This window comes from Elephantulus edwardii, unplaced genomic scaffold, assembly GCF_000299155.1.
Source record: "Elephantulus edwardii isolate Elephantulus edwardi_28Jun2011 unplaced genomic scaffold, EleEdw1.0 scaffold00273, whole genome shotgun sequence".
Classification (NCBI taxonomy): domain Eukaryota; kingdom Metazoa; phylum Chordata; class Mammalia; order Macroscelidea; family Macroscelididae; genus Elephantulus; species Elephantulus edwardii.
The window spans coordinates 901,294-907,542 of NW_006400023.1; the positions used below are offsets into that span (position 1 = coordinate 901,294).

The following is a 6,249-nucleotide window of genomic DNA, read 5'->3' on the forward strand; positions in this document are numbered from 1 at the left end:
GCTCAGTAGGAAAATACCCATCTCTCTCCAGAAGAGTTGCAGGTGAAGTTAAACTGTCAAAGTGCCAAGGACTTTGGATTACTAGCACAATTTCTTCTGGACTACACCACCAATGTGACCTAAGAAACCTTCTGATAGTGATATTGTCTATAGCCTGACCTTCCTCCATGATCACCATGGCCTCTTGATCATATGTTGTTTCTTGAAATTATTCTGCGTCAGGCAATTCTTTTTGCAACAGCGACTCTCTATACTCCCTCCATCTTTTCCTAATACTTCTTGGATCATTCAATATTCTACCTATAGCATCCTTAAGTATTACAGCTCAAGGTTTGAATTTGTCTTTTAGTTCCTTCAGTTTAAGAAATGCTGAGCGAGTATGGCTGTTTTGATTTTCCAACTTATAATACTTTGCTTTGTCTTCCCATGCTGCCCTTTGACGTTTTCTATTCAGCTCCTTAACGTCTTGATTTCTTCCCTTTGCTTTGGCTTCTCAGCACTCTAGTACAATATTCAGAATCTTTTCTGACATCTATTTTGGTATTTTCTTCTTCTGTATTTTTAATGACCTTTTGCATTCTTCATGGATGATACTCTTGACATTCTCCCACAGCTCATCTGGTCTCCATTCATTAGTGTTCAAGGCCTCAAACCTGTTCCAGAGTTGGTTTTTAAATTCAGGTGGGATAGCCTCAAGGTCAAATTTTGATTCCTGTCTATTTGATCTGACTTGCTTTAGCTTTAATTTGAATTTGTATCTGAGTAGTTCATAGTCTGTTCTGCAATCAGCACCTAGCCTAGTTTTCACTGCTGATATTGAACTTCTCCAATGATTCCTTCCACAGAAGTAATCAATCTCATTCCCATGCATACAATCAGGTGAAATCCATGTGTATACTTTGTGTTTATGCTTCTTATAAAAGGTATTTGCAAGGCCCCACAGCGTCACAGAAGTTTGTGCTCACCCGCTTCAGTCTGCGGCCTCTCCCTGGCCAAGCTGTCACTCTTGCCTTCTTGCTCACTAATGGCGCTGCTCTGACAGCCAATGGTGTCCAATAATTTGGAAAATGTTAGCAAAGAAATGAATTCTAAAACAAAAATTCATGTGACTAGGTGGGGAGTCTTAGAAAGTTACAACCAGAGCTGCACAAGTAGCTAAGAAACCTCAAAATGCCATAGTACCTGTTCAAGCCATAAAAACAACAAATGCCAAGAAACAGCTAAAACCTACTGCTTCTGTGAAACCAGTACAGATGGAAATGTTGGCTCCAAAGGGTCCATCTCCTCAACCTGAAGATATCTCTATGAAAGAAGAAAATCTATGCCAAGCTTTCTCTGATACCTTGCTCTGCAAAATTGAGGATATTGATAATGAAGATAGGGAGAGCCCTCAGCTCTGCAGTGACTATGTCAAGGACATCTATCAGTATCTAAGGCAGCATGAGGTTCTGTAGTCCATAAGCCCACACTTTTTAGATGGAAGTGATATCAATGGATGCATGTGTGCCATCCTGGTGAACTGGCTGATTCAAGTCCACTCCAAGTTTAGGCTTCTATAGGACATTGTGCATGTGTATCACCATATGGACTGCTTTTTACAGATTCAGCCACTGTCTCATAAGAAGCTTCAGCTGGTTGGGATTACAGCTCTGCTGTTGGCTTCCAAATATGAGGAAATGTTTTCTCCAAAAATTGAAGACTGTTTATATCACAGACAATGCTTACACCAGTTTCCAAATCCGAGAAATGGAAACTGTAATTTTGAAAGAATTGAAGTTTGAGTCAGGTCGACCCCTGCCCCTACACTTCTTAAGATGAGCATCAAAGTCTGGGGAGGTTGATGTTGAAGAGCACACTTGGGCCAAATATTTGATGGAGCTGACTCTCATTAACTACAACATGATGCATTATCACCCTTCTCAAGTAGCAGCGGCTGCTTCCTTCTTAGAAAATTCTAGATCAAAGAAAATGGAGCTTAAAGCAGGAATACTACACTGGATATACAGAGAGTGAGCTGTTGTAAGTCAGCAGCACATGGCCAAAAATGTGGTCAAAGTAAATGAAAACTTAATAAAATTCATTGCCGCCAAGAATAAGTACACAAGCAGCAGACTCCCTGAAGATCAGCACAATTCCTCAGTTGAACGCCAAAGTCACCAAAGACCTTGCCTCACCTCTGATGGGAAAGGCCTAGGCTACCATGTGGCCTCAGCTTGGAACTCTTGACTCTGTACATAGTCCTCTGGTTTACTTCATGAGGCCTTTTCTGCAATCTATTTTCTAAATGTATGTTGAGGAAAAAGAAAGGTATTGATTTTTCTTAAAAAAAAAAAGGTATTTGCCGTGAATAAATCATTCATTGTGCAGAATTCTATCAGTCTATCACCAGCCTCATTTCTGTCACCAAGTCTATGTTTTTCTGACTACTGATCCTTCTTCCTGGTTCCCAACTTTTGCATTCCAGTAACCCATTATTATTAATGCATCTTCATTGCATGTTCAATTAATTTCTAACTGCTAAAGTTGGTAGAAATCATCTGTTCCCTCCTCTTTGGCTGTGGTTGTTGGTACATGAATTTGAATGATAGTGGTATTAATGGGTCTTCCTTGTATGTGTATGGATATTATCCTGTCACTCACAACATTGTATTTCAAGGTGGTTCTACATATATGGCCTTTTTAACTATGAAAGTGACCCCATTTTTTCTCACTTTATCATCTCCATCATAGTAGATCATATGATCATCTGATTCAAAATGTCCCACATCAAGCTATCTCATTTTGCCAGTGTCTAATATGTCAATATTTATGCATTCCATTTCTTTCTTAACTATGGATAGCTTTTTTATATTCATGCTTCTCACATTCCAAGTTCCAATCATTAATTTCTGCTTACAAATGTTCCTCCTTTGTGTTTCCAAGTTTGAGGGCTCAGCCTCAGTTGCCATATCTGTTATTCTACTCTATAGGTGCTCTATTGTACATAAGGTTTTCGAAGGCCTGTTATATTTCAGAAGTGGATGGCCAATCCTTCTTCCTAATCTGTCTTAATTTGCATGTTTAGCATTGGAACAATAAATGATAGACAAACATGCTAGTGAAAGAAGCGAAAGAAAGAAACATCCCCCTTACCAAGATAACCATAAATGCTGTGCCCTCCCCGTGAATGTGTATCTTGTTCTCATCCCTTTCCTGAATATTAGCATAGTTTGTATTTCCTCCTACTCTGTCCAGCATCCCATCCCTGACAAGCAACTCTTTGATATGATGGCTTAGGCCACAAGCCACTTCTGTAATATCTTGTACCTCACAATGTTGCTGGTCTCTCACACTGATTTCTATCTCATGTTTGTTGTTTGTTGTTGTTGTTTACCATTGAGTTGGAATCAACTCATTACTGACCCTCCAGTGGGTTTTCAGAGGCAGTTAATTGCACAGGAGGAGGTTGCCTATCCTTCTCTCATGGAGCAGCTGGTGGCCTCAAACTACATGCCTTCAAGATTGGAGAGCAGCTTCTTGTCACTAGGCCACCAGAGCTCTCATGTATCAGTTTCAGGGAGGGCTTTTTGTCTCAGGCAGCACTGAAGAAAGTTTATTGACCCTGAGCTCCTACTTTAGGACTGTTAACTTGAGGCATAGTGTCTCTCCTCTTCTGCTCTGAAGAAAGCCCCAGGAATTGATGGAATATCAATTGACATATTTCAACAAATAAATGTTGCCCTTGACCTGCTCACCAGGTTGTGTCAAAAAATCTGGAAGACAACCATCTGGCCAACTGAATAGAAGAGATCCACATTTATTGCCTTTCAAAAAAAAGGTGACCCAACAGAGTGTGGAAATTATCATATCTTGGAAGCAGGAATGGCATCCACTTCCTAAACACCATAGTTACCTCTGTAAACTCTATGAACTTTGATAAATAATGTTAGTTATAGAAAGACTTCAGGTCTTTTGTTCATAGAGTCGCTATAAGCTGTGCTCAACTTGATGGCAATCAGCAACAACAACAATATCACTCATATCACATACAAGCAAAATCCTTCTGAAGATTACCCAGAAACGACTGGAATAATTCATTGACAGAGAACTATCAGAAATACAAGCTGGGTTTAGAAGAGGTTGTGGCACTAGAGACAATATTGCCAATGTCAGGTGGATCTTGATAGAAAGTAGAGAGTACTAGAGGGATATCTATCTGTGTTTCACTGACTATGCTAAGGCATTTGACTGTGTGGATCACAACAAACTATGGTTAACCTTGAGGAGAATGGGAAACCCAGAACATTTAAGTGTGCTTATGGAGCAGGGTAACCCTGCATCATTCAAAATCAGCAAAGGAGTTCATCAGGGATACATCCTGTCTCCATACCTTTTCAATCTATATGCAGAACAGATCATTTGGGAGGCTGTGCTTTATGAAGAGGAAGGTGGCATCAGGATTGGAGGAAGAATCATCAACAACCTATGTTATGCAAACGACACAACCTTGCTTGCCAAAACTGAGGAGGACATGAAGCGCTCGCTGCAGAAGGTCAAGGACTATAGTCTTCAATATGGATTGAAGCTCAACATCATGAAGACAAAGATTCTCACCACTGGGCCAATTAGCAGCACCATGATGGATGGAGAAGAGATTGAGGTTGTTAACAGTCACAGCTTGCTCAGCTCCATAATCAACACTTTTGGCATCAGCAGTCAGAAAATCAAAAGGCAAATTGCATTAGGTAAATCTGCTGTCAGGGAACTTTCCAGAGTATTGAGAAGCAATGATATCAGTATAACAACTAAGGTATGCCTGATCCAGTCCATGGTCTTCGCAATTACTTGCTATGCATCAGAGAGCTGGATAATGACTAAGGATGATAGAAGAAGAATCAATGCCTTTGAGTTGTGGTGCTGGAGAAGAATCTTGAACGTACCATGGACCACCAAAAGAACAAACATGTCTGTGTTGAAGAGGGCAAAATCAAGTTTCTCCTTGGAGGCTAGAATTTTGAAGCTCCATCTCACATACTTTGGGCATATGGCCAGGAGGGACCAATCCTTGGAGCAGGATATAACGCACAGAAATGTGGAGGGACAGTGCAGGAGAGGAAGACCTAGGATGAGATGGTACAGTAACTAGGGCAATGGAGGGAGGTGTGTCGGAGTCAGTGAGACTGGTTCGGGACAGGACAAGCTTCAGAGCTATTGTACATATAGGTCACTATGAATCGCAGGTGACTTAACAGCACATAACAACAACATCGTCTACAGTCTCTGTGTAATGATTGCAACAGATTATGAAACCCATCAAAGAAATAGATGGTCACTTGGCATAAAGACTGGAGAACTGGGGCACGTCTGACCTCCATAGGAATTAGCCTTAGGTTGTCAATGAAGATCTTTATTTCTTTTCCTTTGTGAAATTAAAGATCAGATGCCACCACTTTCATACTTTATCTTGTTACTTGAACTATTGCCCTTCCGATTTATGCAGGGGACATGAATAGGGTTGGGGTCACCCAATGGAATAACTCAGGATGTCACTCCCCCATAATCTTCTGTACTAAACCACAAAGAATTCTTAATAATAATACATATTATCACTTTTAATAATGAAAAATATATAAAAAATATAGTTGTAAACTACAACATTTCTTAATGGCATGTAATATTTCTGAGATTATATTAAAACTAGCAACAAAATTGTTTTGTAACTTTATCTACATTGAATTACAATATTATTAGTAACTAAGTGAAACATTTTTATTTAATTATTATTCTTATTGATTTTCATGTACTTCTTAGTTAATGGTTGAGTCACTTCAATCTCTGTGGTCACAGTGCCTCTTCTCTCTGTGCTTCTCCTCGCTGTGTTTCCTAAGCACCCTTATTCTGTTTCGAACTCACCTGGATAATCTAAAGTAAATTCTTTATCTCAAAGGCCCTTTTTTTACTTATGTAAATGACCATAGACTCTGGGAATTAAGATTTGGATATATGTTTTTGGATGGAGGGGGAGGATACTAAGGATGACTCTTAACTGGATGGACTGATATGGTGATTGCAGCAATAAGTTCAAATATATCAGAGATGATGAAGATGGTGCTAGATAAGAAGAGTTTACCTTTATTTTTCATAGGGCCACTATGAATCAGACTCAACTCAACGGCACCTAAAAACAACAACAATGATAATCTTAAGGATGGCAGAAGAAGAATCAATTCCTTTGAGTTGTGGTGTTAGAGAAGAGTACTAAATATTTCA

The 6,249-nt window shown here is 39.6% G+C and overlaps 1 pseudogene; it reads left to right on the top strand.

Moving 5' to 3' along the window:
* The first annotated feature begins 1,024 nt into the window (after positions 1-1,024).
* Positions 1,025-2,194, top strand: LOC102874810 (annotated as a pseudogene).
* The last annotated feature ends 4,055 nt before the right edge of the window (positions 2,195-6,249 follow it).